The sequence below is a fragment of the Lonchura striata genome, chromosome 3 (assembly GCF_050655825.1).
Source record: "Lonchura striata isolate lonStrDom1 chromosome 3, ASM5065582v1, whole genome shotgun sequence".
NCBI classification, from domain to species: Eukaryota; Metazoa; Chordata; class Aves; order Passeriformes; family Estrildidae; genus Lonchura; species Lonchura striata.
The window spans coordinates 55,593,134-55,606,012 of NC_140705.1; the positions used below are offsets into that span (position 1 = coordinate 55,593,134).

At 46.0% G+C, this 12,879-nt stretch overlaps 1 protein-coding gene across 1 annotated transcript in view; it reads right to left on the reverse strand.

Moving 5' to 3' along the window:
• Positions 1 to 12,879, reverse strand: part of SLC2A12 (solute carrier family 2 member 12) — a 40,135-nt gene that overhangs the window by 17,475 nt on the left and 9,781 nt on the right. The window lies entirely within an intron of this gene.

The window sequence follows — 12,879 nt, forward strand, 5'->3', positions numbered from 1 at the left end:
TCGCAACACAGCCTGCGGTACCTTCGTACCCACTACCGCCGCAAGCAGCGCCTGTGCCGCAGGGTCAGCAGGGGACGCCCCAGAACGGGACCCCTGGGTGGCCCTGGCCATGAAAATAGGGAAGGAGCCACCGAAGGTGTGGGGGACGTGCCGCCTTTATGGCAGTCAGGACCCCCATGTCATAGGGCTTCGGTTTTGGGCAGACACAGGAGCAGACTGCTCGATTTTTCCCCAAGCACTGTGGCCCCGACACTGGCAATGCAAAAAAGTCCCCCCAGTGAACGGAGTGGGAGGGCCGTCCCGAGCTTGGAAAAGCACCCAATTAGTAGCCATAACGCTTCATACAAAAAAGGGACCAGAACAAACAGTAGCAATCCACCCCTACATTTTGCAAAACTCTCCACCCCTGATAGGAAGGGACATCCTTGCTATGTTAGGAGTCAGGATTACAAATTTATAATAAGGGCCACTGCCGTACACCCACTGCTGCCAATCAAACTGACTTGGAAATCACCAGACCCCGTATGGGTCGAGCAGTGGCCCCTGTCAAAGCCTCGAATGGCAGCCTTGCTAGAACTGGTCGACCGCGAGCTGCAAAAGGGTCACATAGAGCCCTCCACCAGCCCGTGGAACACCCCCGTGTTTGTAATCCCCAAGAGATCTGGAGAAGGTTATCGTCTCATCCACGACCTGAGGGAGGTGAACAAGACAATCCAGCCCATGGGTCCAGTTCAAACACTGCTGCCCGCGAACTCAGCCATCCCCGAAGGGCAGCCATGCGCAGTGCTGGACATCAAAGACTGTTTCTTTTCAATACCCCTGCATGCTGAGGACAAAGAACGATTTGCCTTTTCCATCGTGTTCCCAAATGGCGAGCGACCCAACCTCCGCTTCCAATGGAAGGTGCTACCACAAGGTCTCGTAGACAGCCCAACCATATGCCAAATCACCGTAGACAGGGCACTGATGCCAGTCCGACACTCCCACCCTGCTGCAACCATCATTCAGTACATGGACGACATCCTCGTCGCTGCACCATCAGCAAGCCAAGTGGACCACCTAGTGTCCACGATCACAGAAACTCTCCAGGCCAACGGCTTTGAGATCGCGAACACAAAGATCAAGAGAGGACCGTGCGTGACCTTCCTGGGAGTGGGGGTCACAAGTTCCTACGTGACTCCACCCAGGATGAAGGTCCGCCGAGACATCAAGACCCTCCATGACATGCAGCGCCTTGTGGGATCTCTACAGTGGCTCCGCAACATCATCCTAGTTCCTCCAGAGGTCATGGACCCCTTATATGACCTCCTGAAAGGAAAACACCCCTGGGACCCCAAGGAGCTGACACCACAAGCAACGAAATCCCTCAACTTCATAGAACATCAGATGTCCACTGGCATGCTTGCCAGGTGGAACCCAAGTGTACCGCTAGATTTATATGTCCACTTCACGCAGAAAGGAGGAGTGGGAGCACTGGCCCAAGGACCTTCCGAAAAATCCCAGCCGATCCAATGGGTGGTCCTCGGAAGACCAACTCGAGCGTTTTCCCCAGGAGTCGAATGCGTTGCTAACCTCATCATGAAAGGCAGGAAGCTCGCCCTGAGACACCTGGGGACCGAGCCGGCAAGGATCCATCTCCCCTTCCGCAAGCAACCGACTGTAGAGTCAACTGCGATATCGGAGCACCTGGCCCTCGCTCTCACTGGCTTCGGAGGAGAAGTCTCCTACGCCACCAGACCACCTTGGACCCAGCTACTGACCATTGTCGACGTAGACGTGCCACCAAAGGTCATAGACAGACCACAGCCAGGACCGACGGTTTTTACAGACGCCTCCTCCACGACTTCTACTGCAGCAGCGGTGTGGCAGGCAGAAGAAACATGGCATTGCGTCAAAACTTGTGACCCCACGCTGTCAGTGCAACAGCTAGAAGCAGCAGCAGTGGTCTTGGCATGCGGACTCTTCCAAGATGAACACCTCAACATCGTAACAGACTCTATATTCGTGGCAAAGCTTTGCCTAGCCATGTCAAGACCAGGTGTGTCAACATCTACAGCGGCCTCGATGCTTGAAGAGGCACTCTCCTCACGACAGGGCACTGTGTCTGTCATTCACATCAACAGCCATAACCCAGTCAAGGGCTTCTTCCAGACTGGAAATGACAAAGCAGATGCCGCGGCGAAGGGAGTGTGGACATTGCAGGAAGCTCGTCAACTACACGAGTCACTCCACATCGGAGCCAAAGCACTGGCAAAGAGATGTGGGATCTCGACAGCAGACGCGAGACACGTAGTGGCCACTTGCCCTCACTGCCAGAAATCACCCCTATGGACTGGTGGGGTCAACCCGAGAGGTCTCAAGGCCTCAGAAATCTGGCAGTCAGACTTCACTCTCTGCGAACTGCTGAAGCCCCGAGCATGGCTTGCAGTGACAGTAGACACTTACAGTGGAGTGATCATAGCAACACAGCACCTCAAATCCAACTCTAAGGCCACAATCCAGCACTGGCTGACAGTTATGGCATGGCTTGGTATCCCCAAGCAAATTAAAACTGACAATGCTTCCAATTTTATCTCCAAATCAGTGCAGGAATTCGCCTCGGTGTGGGGCATCACCTTAGTACAGGGAATCCCATATAACAGCACCGGACAGGCCATTGTTGAGCGAGCAAACCAAACCCTAAAAGCCAAGTTAGAAGTATTGGCAAAGGCAGAGGGCTTTGCCAATTCCATTCCCTCAAAAGACCAAACGCGTATGCTGGCAACCGCATTGCTAGCACTGAACCAATTCCCTAGGGGAGATGAGACAAACAGTCCCATACGAAAGCACTGGGCCACCCAGACACTAGAGGAGGGCCCGCAGGTCATGATCAGAAACGAGCTAGGTGAATGGGAACGGGGCTGGAGACTGGTGCTTACGGGACGAGGGTACGCGGCAGTCAAAAAAGAGGGCAAAACCAAATGGTGTCCACTCAGGTCAATCAAACCTGACCTTTCAGAATGAAGCTAATGAAAAACTGTGAGTTTCTACTTGCAGGACATGCTCGTGGACCGTCCCCGTGATGTGTACACCCCTGTTCCAGAGGGAGATGACGGACCAACAAGCTGCCAGACAAAACCCAAGAGTCCCACACCGGTGAGACCCAGACATGCACAGTGTCTTTGTGCGATTTTGCTGTTGGGGCTTGTGGCCGGGGGGCAAGCCAACCCAGGCCACTACCCTCATCAACCATTCAGGTGGGTGATGCAACATCTCTCAAGTGACAAGGTGTTCAAAGAGGTCACCACAGCAAACACCCCATCCTTCGTGTTCCACATAGCCGATCTGTTTCCAGGACAACCAAAACAACGGCCCATAAACCCACGTATCGTACTCATGTACACAGCCTACTGGTGCCCAGCGTCCAACCCAGGGAAAAGGTACTGTGACTACCCGGGGTGGGGACATTGCGGATATTGGGGCTGCGAAACCATTGTTACAGATGCCAGACCATGGGGAGATGGGTGGCAACCACAGGAGCCCGACAAATTCTTACAGTTCACCTGGGCACCCTTTGGCTGCGGAGATCACAATGCACAGCCTAGATATCGGGGATGTGTAAGTTATAACATGACCGTTTTACAGCCAGACCACCCTAGTTGGACCACGGGTAGAACGTGGACAGTGGTCCTCAGAGGACCGAGAAGGTGGGTGAATGTACGAATTATCAAACTCCAACCACCAGCACCTCGACCAGTAGGACCCAATAAAGTTATCAGGAATGTGCTCAAAGGGAAAAACACAACCCACCCCAAAACCTTGCCCCCAAAAGTCACCGACACCCTGGCTGGCCATGCAGATGTATTCCAGATAAGCCGCACAGCCGAGTCCGATCCAAACCCAATTTTTCGTATGCTAGAAGCTACCTTTCTAACCCTAAACGAAACCAAACCGAACCTGACTAACTCCTGTTGGCTTTGTTATGATGTTAAACCCCCTTTCTACGAAGGCATCGCTTTAGACACCCCCTTCAGTTACTCCACAGCCAGTGCCCCCCAGCAGTGCAGATGGGACACTCCCCGCAGAGGAATCACCCTGAGTCAAATCACAGGACAAGGCAAATGTTTTGGTAATGCAACTTTAGCAAAGCAGAAAGGCAACTTCTGCACTAAAGTTGTCAAGCCCAACAGAAAGATCGGTAAGTGGGTGGTCCCATCCGCATCTGGGATGTGGGTTTGCCAGCGATCCGGAGTGAGTCCTTGTGTGTTCCTTGCCAAATTTAATGACTCTATTGACTTCTGTGTCCAAGTTCTGATTGTTCCTAGGGTCCTATACCACTCAGATGAAGAAGTGTACCACCTTTTCGAAGAACCTGACAGACTGCACAAAAGAGAAATAATCACAGGTATAACTATCGCAATGCTGCTCGGCCTGGGAGCAGCTGGTACAGCCACAGGTGTCTCAGCCATTGCAACCCAACAGCACGGACTCTCTCAGCTGCAAATGACCATCGATGAAGACCTGCAGAGGATCGAGAAATCCATCTCCTATCTAGAGAAATCAGTCTCTTCGCTTTCAGAAGTAGTTTTACAGAATAGGCGAGGACTGGACCTCTTGTTCATGCAACAAGGAGGACTGTGTGCAGCTTTGAAAGAGGAATGCTGCTTTTATGCAGATCATACAGGAGTCGTTAAAGACTCCATGGCAGAACTCCGAGATAGACTGGCTCAAAGAAAGAGAGACAAGGAAACCCAGCAGAGCTGGTTCGAATCCTGGTTCAATCAATCACCTTGGCTCACCACTTTAATTTCTGCCCTAGTAGGTCCACTGGCAATACTGCTTTTAGCTGTTACCATAGGACCATGCCTGCTGAACAAGCTAGTCTCGTTTGTTCAGGCCCGTCTAGAACGGGCAAACATTCTGTTCGTGGGCCAACAACAAATGCTGTGAACCAAAAACTGCGAATACAATCAGCTGCAAAAGCCTTCAAAACTCACCTTGCGAGATTTACTCAGGTTTACCAAAAACCCTTTTTTCCTTACCAAGTTACAAGTTTGTACCTCACTCCAGTGCCTATATCTACGACTACCTCATGTTACCTATGAAAAGGAGGGGGGAGATGTAGTAGATAGGGACAGGCGAACGGAAGATTTCGGGATGTGACGGAAAGAAAGACCCCTTCCCCCTCTCACCCTGCAGCATGTTATCCATTTACCCCAAAGAATGTAACCACACCTAACCCAGTAGTTTTCCACTCCTGACTAACCCTAGAGACCCTACCAACCCCCCCTGACGTAGCAGAGTCCCCCAAGACTATTTAAACCCATGAGATAAGATAATAAAGGCTTTCGACCGTCCACCACACTGGTGCCTGCGTGTGTCGTTGGCCCGAGTGGCCCAGGGGAGACTGGGCTGCCGTGCTGTTCCTTGAAACCAGGTCGCCTTGCCTTCCCCTGAAGGCAACACACCTTCTACAATTTGAAATCCTGAAATTAATATACAGGTATCCAAAAATACTTTAAATTTGCTTGCACTTCACAACTGCCAGTCAGCCTTTGAAAAGGTAAACCTGTTCCTGGGATAGCTTCATGTGTTAAATTAACAAGAGGCTTCAGATAATCTTTATCTGGGGCAAGGAAATAGGGAGAAGTGGGCAATTTACAACCCTTGCTTTATTTTTCATTTTGGTATGCCTTGTCTTTCTACTGCAGCTTGGTAGTACAGACACAGTGTGAAATAAAGGCCATGTGAGGCAGCATTTGAATAGCACAGGAATGATGAACTAGATAAGCATGTGGAGTGTCATATTCAAACCACATAGATGCATGCATTAAAAGACTATTCAGTACAAATAAACAGTGATAGGAATCTTGTTATAAAACAAAGAATCCAAGATAATTTTTTTTATTATCTGAAATAAGACTTTCTGTATTGTTTCTCAGTGGGACATGCATATTCCCAAGGTTTGTTATCTTCATTAAATTCCAACATAGCATTTAAGCACTTGATTGGTTTTGAGTACTTGATTTAGTCCCCACCACTATTCCATTTACCAGAATAAACCAAAAAAAATCATAAAGTTGATGTTTCTAATTTCTGTGAATTTTAAGGTCAGGCCACAGCTGCTGGGAAAATGTAGAAACTCAAAAATAAAACATTGTAAACGAATGTCATGCAAGGCAATGTTGAGCATGAATGTCTGTTAACATCAGATTCCTGTGCACTACAGGAATAAATACGCTAACCACCTGCTTTTAGAAGCCTGAAATACTGCTTTAATGCAGGAGATACTGAGGTGGATTCTAGGTATCTGATTTTTTTAGCAGTGTTTTCCAAGACAGTGTAAAACAATTAAGCTTACAATATTTCAAAACACAGGAATAGCCAACTAAATCCATGGAGGGTTCAGAATTTCCACACCAACAGTTCTCAGTCCAACAAGATTTTTCAATTTCAGGTCAGGCATTTGGTGGCCAAGATTAAGCCCAAGAGCATTAAGGGGCAGAGAAAAAGCATCCTATGCAATCTGAATTGTCAGGATGGCAAGAGATACGACCTATGTGATCAAGTCCCTGGGCTGTACAGCATCATGTGTCAAACCAGCTGTTCTGGGTTTTGTTACAGATGCATTTAGTGACTGAGGTGAAAGACATGTAAAAGGTTTAACTATGCTACTCATGCTACTTAGGTAGCCAGTTAATCTAACAATCACAGGACCAAAGTCAAAGGGACTATAGTTGCCTCCAGTACAGTTGTCTGAGCTTTATGGCAGTGTTCCAGCTCTGGGTCTTGCCTTGATTAATCCAATAAAACACACAAAGAGAGACCACCACAAACTACTCAAGATTGTATAAGAAAGACAGTGATGGATTGAGGATGGATTTACTTCCCTCTTCACCTCTATGGATTTCACTTTTCCTGTGAACCCTTCAGCTTTCTTCCAGCCTCCCTGATCTTTCTTGCCTGATCCTTCTTCCTTCTTCCCCGCTTTCTCCAACACTGATTTAAAGCTGAATTTAAATTACTTCAATAGCTCACAATAAGATGTAGAGAAAACAAGTGAGTTTTTACATGGGAATAGAATAGAATAGAATAGAATAGAATAGAATAGAATAGAATAAACTCAGTACAAAGGGACATACAATGGTCATCTAGTCCAACTGCATGACCACTTCAGGGTTTACAAAAAGTTAAAGCATACTATGTGTGGAATGCTGTCTAATTTAGTTTCCTGGTCATCCTGGAGTTCTTTTAACAGCCAGTAAGGAAAGGAACATTGTGCCAAAGGAAAGGTCACAGATTTCACAGGTTTCACAGAATATGCTGAGTTAGAAGGGACCCACAAGGATCATCAAGTACAACGTTTTAAGTGAGTGGCCCATACCAGGATTGAACAGGGATTGAACCCACAAGCTTGGTTTTATTCACACCAAGCCCTGAGTAAGAGAGCAGGGATCTGAAAGCCCCCCATTGGTGGAGAAAATATTAATCTTTGTTGATAATCTGAGTCTGGCTCCTGCATCAGTTGGATTCCCAAACACATTGAAACATCTGTTCCACTTTAGGTACAAATTATCTCAGTTTTAAAGTATTCATTCAAGCTGATATAAATTTAACTCAGATAGACTCAATATGGCAAATCTGCCTAGATTTAAACAAGAAATGGACATCTATCATGCTAAACTACACTTTCATCAGTAAAAATTTCCTCTTAAGGTGTGCCCTCTCTAGGGGCTTGTCGTTACCAACTTCTCTACACAGGTTTTGCTCCTCCCAGGACTGATGATCCACACAGAGAGCTCCCACAGCAGCAAGATAGTGCATCACAGTAAGGCTTGCTGGAGACAACAGTTCCTGCACCTTCTTAGGGGAACCCAGCCTGGGGGGCACAAAGCCACAATCCTGGGTCTTTCATGTGGGAGGAATTTAACCAATGTGAAACTAGTAAAACACAAAGGCGGGCTTGGTGGCCTGCCAGCCTTCCCTGCATTAGGATAAAGATAAAGGGAGTGACTGTAGTGACCTGGTTTGCTCACCTGTGTCCATCCTCTCTTAGGAAAAAGCCTGCTCCAACAACTTTGAATCTGCCTGCTCTAAGTGCCTCTGCATCCACACAGGGAGAGAAGGGAGATATTAGTGATCACCAAATGCAAGAGGAACTTTAGTCTGAGGTAGATGCGCATGAGTGGCTAAGAGTCCATCAGAGAACCATCCTGGGGCAAAGTGCTGACCCCAAAACTGCCATGTCCCCATTTTGTGGGTCCTGTGCTCGCCCTTCCCTCGTACATGGTCTGCAGACTTGCTTTGCATCCACTGACAGTCTGGACCTCACAGCCCTGGGCACTGGTGTGTTGCTCCCAGCAGTCAGCTGGTCTCCCGCTTTGTAGGTAATGTGCTCACTTCAGAAGCCAAGAAGAAAGAGTGATGAGCATGTCATTTTTTTCCAGTTTTCCAATCAGAAATATTTACCTGGTGGCTAGCAGATGGCTGCAGAGGCCATTATGCCCCAGCCTGAGAAGGCTTCCTGTGGATGTTTAATTTCAATCTTTAACAGGTATTTAGCAAAACCAAAGTACTGTCAACCCTACAAGCACCTACTCATGGGAGCTACAATTCAATGTGACTGGAACAGCACCGTGGAAAATCAGGGTTTGTAGTAAGCTCTAAACCCCTCCTCCAAGACCTGGTTATGCACTTAATATGTTGACTGTAAGCATGTTGAAAATATATTTTGATGTTTATATCTACATGGATAGGCAGATGTATTTCTTTGTGCCAAACCCTGAAACCCAGGAAACACTTCTCCAGCTGCAGACGCTGAGTTGTCTTTGGTGGGTTGTGGCCACAGCAATCTGTGTGTAAAGAAGGTTCTAAGTGCTTGGGTCTGAGGAATCCCTGCAAGCTCTGAGTTGTCACCAGAAAGAGGAGTTTGTCTCCAAGAAAATAGCTCTAGAGTTTATTCCTTGGCTTTGAAGAGCCACACAAGGCTGGCAGCTGATCCAGGACATGAAGTAATTGAAAATCCTTATCCCAGGTTGGCAGACACATATGTACCTTTGGACTTTATACAGCTAGATTTTGGAGTTTTGAGGATGATTCATGCCATGAAATTGCCCCTCACTCTCATTTGTAGGTGTTTTTGTGGATTTTCATCTGCATGCTCAGCATGAAATGCCATGAAGCCAGCAGAGTTGATGTGATTTGCTCCAGCAGATTATCCCAAAGTTTATTGGCCAACTGCCTAAATGCTTTTGCAGTTACACAGAAATGTGTTTAAAGGACTCACAGATGAAGAGCTCTTGTACAAGGCACCAAGGCCATACATGCTGTCCAAATGCATTCATTTGACATCCCTCCCTCATTAAAGGTGTTCCTCATTCCACACCAAAAAATCCCTGACATGTTAAATAGATTCCCTTGAACTTAACTCTCATAGTATGTGCCCTGTTTTTGTTCACTTGCCTTTAATTTGCAAGAACAAATTCAGACTGGGAAAACAGACACTCTGTTTGGTCCAGAGTCTGCATTACTTGCTTCTCAGCCTAGGATTTCTTGGAGCCACTCTGACATCTTTTTGATAAAGAGCATTGCCTCTAGACCCCATCGCATCCCTGCATACCTGTGTGTGGTGCTACTATATTTCTTCCAGCTACTTACTGATAAGATCATCTGACACAGGGGGATATGCAGGAAATATAGGGAGAAGTTGTCCCTAGTTAGTATTTGATCATAAATCGTGCAAAAGCAGATGGTAAAGGCAGGAAAGCAGATCTTTGGTAATAGCTGCAATCTGACATCTGAATTTCGTTCATTAAGTCTATAAGGAGAGCAGCAGAGCTCGGGGCACCCACACTGTTTCAGAGAGGCTATAGCTGCCCTACAGTTGCTAACCAAGAGAATTCTCTTGCACAGGCTCTATCCAAACATAGGAATCCTATACTTAGAGGCTTATTTTGGAAAATAAGCCTGATATCCCAGGAGCATGGCTTTCCTCGTTCTGGCATCCCAACATGTTGTACCACACACAGTGGTGAATGAAGGAACTGACACCTCTTTATGACAAATGACCTCTAGCTTTTGCACCCTCAGATGGTTTGAACAGAGCAATTGACAAATGCGATGCCCTGAAACTATTTCAGTTAATTCTGTGCCATTTAGTAAGTGGTCATGCATAGTCCTAGCCCTGACTAGATTACTTCTGTGTGTCCTTTGTGTTAAATTAATTTCCAAGGTCACATTGAGTGATCGCATATTAGCTTAGGTTATGAATCCATGATCTCCTTCCACACCACACGCATCTCATGAACCTGCAGTCACTGACCCCTGTGAAAGGCATAGCAGTGCTCCTGCCAGGCTCAGACTTCTCCTGTCCCTCCCCTGTCCAGATACAGCAAGTTCCAATGCTTCTCTTCACAAACAAGTGCTGCAAACAACATGGAACCCCTCTCACACTCCTCACCCTTCACATGGCAGCCAAGAGTAGTTTCTTTAGGGCTCTGCAGGCATCATTCCCTCATGAAAATGGCTGATCTTTGTTTGTCCTTTCTGACACACAGACAAAGGGTAACCCAAGACATGGGTGTCAAGCAAGCCCCCTTAGCTAATGACTGAATGCCTTGAAACGCCTCTGTGAGCACCCCAAGAGAAATAGCATGTGCTGTTCTGTGGTGTGATGCAACACTGATTTGTTGCATCTAAAAAACATCCTCATAATTGTGTGAAATTGAGTGTGAACAAGCATTTGAACTGCAGTCATCAAACTTAATTAAACTGAAACACAGCAGCAGAAATACTCCTTTTATCTTGTGTAAGGGTTGATGATATAAATACAGAGCACCCCAGAATCAAAAAATTGACTAAGCAGATGCTTGCTAGACTATGAATTCTTTTGTAATGCAAAAATTACTTTTATCTCTCACTGTCTATTTTTCAGTGCTCATCACTCTGCTGCCCATGTGTTTTGATAAAAGGCAATAAATATATTTAGCATATGCTTAGTTCATTAAAAAAATCAATCTACTTTATGTAATTTGGCAACAAAAGAGAAGTAATTTATAAATGTCTGCTACACTAATCTGGATTGTAACTATCTCTTTGACCAGAATAAAAAAAAAAAAAAGTGAAAAAAAAAAGTACAAAGGAGTTAAAAAGAAGATTATAGAGCTCAGACTGTGTGATCTGTCCTGTGAAGAGTGTATCATCTCTTAATGGTCCTACATAAAGTTTCCTTTATCCCCACAGAACATAGTGAAGCATGGATTCAAATTAAAGTGGGTGAATTTATTCCAGAAATGGCCTTCTGGTGAGGAAGGAAAAGAGCGAGATCTTCTCTGCTCTTTGGCCAAAAGATGTCGATATGATCTACAAAGAGAGGCATCCTTAACACCACCTTCACCTTAGCTAACCATTGCATGGAGCATGAGAGTTTCCCACTGAAAATACAGTGGTTCAGGTGTTACAGTGCTCTTGTCCCAGGTGCCCCAGGCACAGCCTGGACACAGCAGCCAACAAGTGCAGCCTCGATGCCTCCTTCCCACTGATGAGTAGACAACGGAGAACAGTATGGTCCAGACCACAGGCCAGAGTTAAAGATGCATAACATAAACATTTTAAAACTATTTACTTTACAGAAGCAGAGGGGCTCATTTTTTTCCTTTACACTAAGAAAGGTCCACTGAGGGTAAGATAGCTAGGTTTTGAAAACACATTCAGGGATTAGGGCTCCAAACAGGAGATGATGTAGGCTGTATATGAGACACAAATTATAACCTTGCATCCCAATACAGACTATTCAAGCATGATAGATCCTTTGCAGATTTCAACAACCTCCTGGTTCTCCAACCCTTGCATCTTCTATACTTTTTAACTGAAATTTTAACTGAATAGTGCACTTTAAAAGGCAGGAAAACGTCTTGAAAGGACCTAGCTGCAATTTCAAATGCCTGTATCTCTGCTAGACCTGGCCTTCACTTGCTAGGCAAATGCATCTGTCAGTATAAATCGCCTCACAATGGCTTTATACATGATTTCTCCATGATGGAGCTGAGAGGGTGCCTGTTCTTTCATTTTTTGTTTGAAAGCATTTGAGCTCTCAAGTCAGGAAAGAGGTCAAAAAACAAGCACTGGCCTCAGAGACTTCTCAGATCAGCCTGGAAAACACATCAGTTTTTGTAGCCTTCAAGAAAATAGACATTGTTCTCATTAACTGTACACTAGGCCAACTCAAATGACGAAGAACCCATTTACAGCCAGGTCACCAGGAAAGCAGATTTCAGCAGGAGGCCAAGACTGAACATGTGACCCCACTCTAAGGGTCATAAAATATATGTTTGAAACGCCCAAATAAAAGTTCAAGTAACATTTTCTTTTCAGGGTTTCACCCCTGTTTTTGAACCTAAGTCACAGAAAGCTGAATCCAGCCCCAAGACAATCTTCAAGGGAAGGAATAATGCTGTAATAACACCATCAAGCTTGCAACCCTGGCAATGAATGCTTATCTCACACTGCTCTCCCTGTGAGCAACGTTTAAAATAAATAAATACTGCAGGGGAGTTGTTGTTAGTGCAATTGTTGGGTTGTATCCTCGTGGCAAGCTTTTTATCATAATAGTACAGGGGAGTACAGTTTGTTTGCAATGCAAGTTTGAGCCAGAGTGCAAAAGCACATAAAGTCTGTTAATAAATAATGGACTTGGCATGTGGGTTTTGCAGAGTGACTTAAAAAGTCAACCCCTTCAAAGTACAACATTATGCAAGTGCCACTGAAACCAAACAAAATAGAGAAATTTAATTTCTAGTCCATTGGAATGACAGACGTTCTCCTCAGAAGAGAGTGATGCAAGTGTGATGGCAGATGCAGCAGTACAGAGTCAGCTGTACAGTGTCACACCTTTGTGTCCTC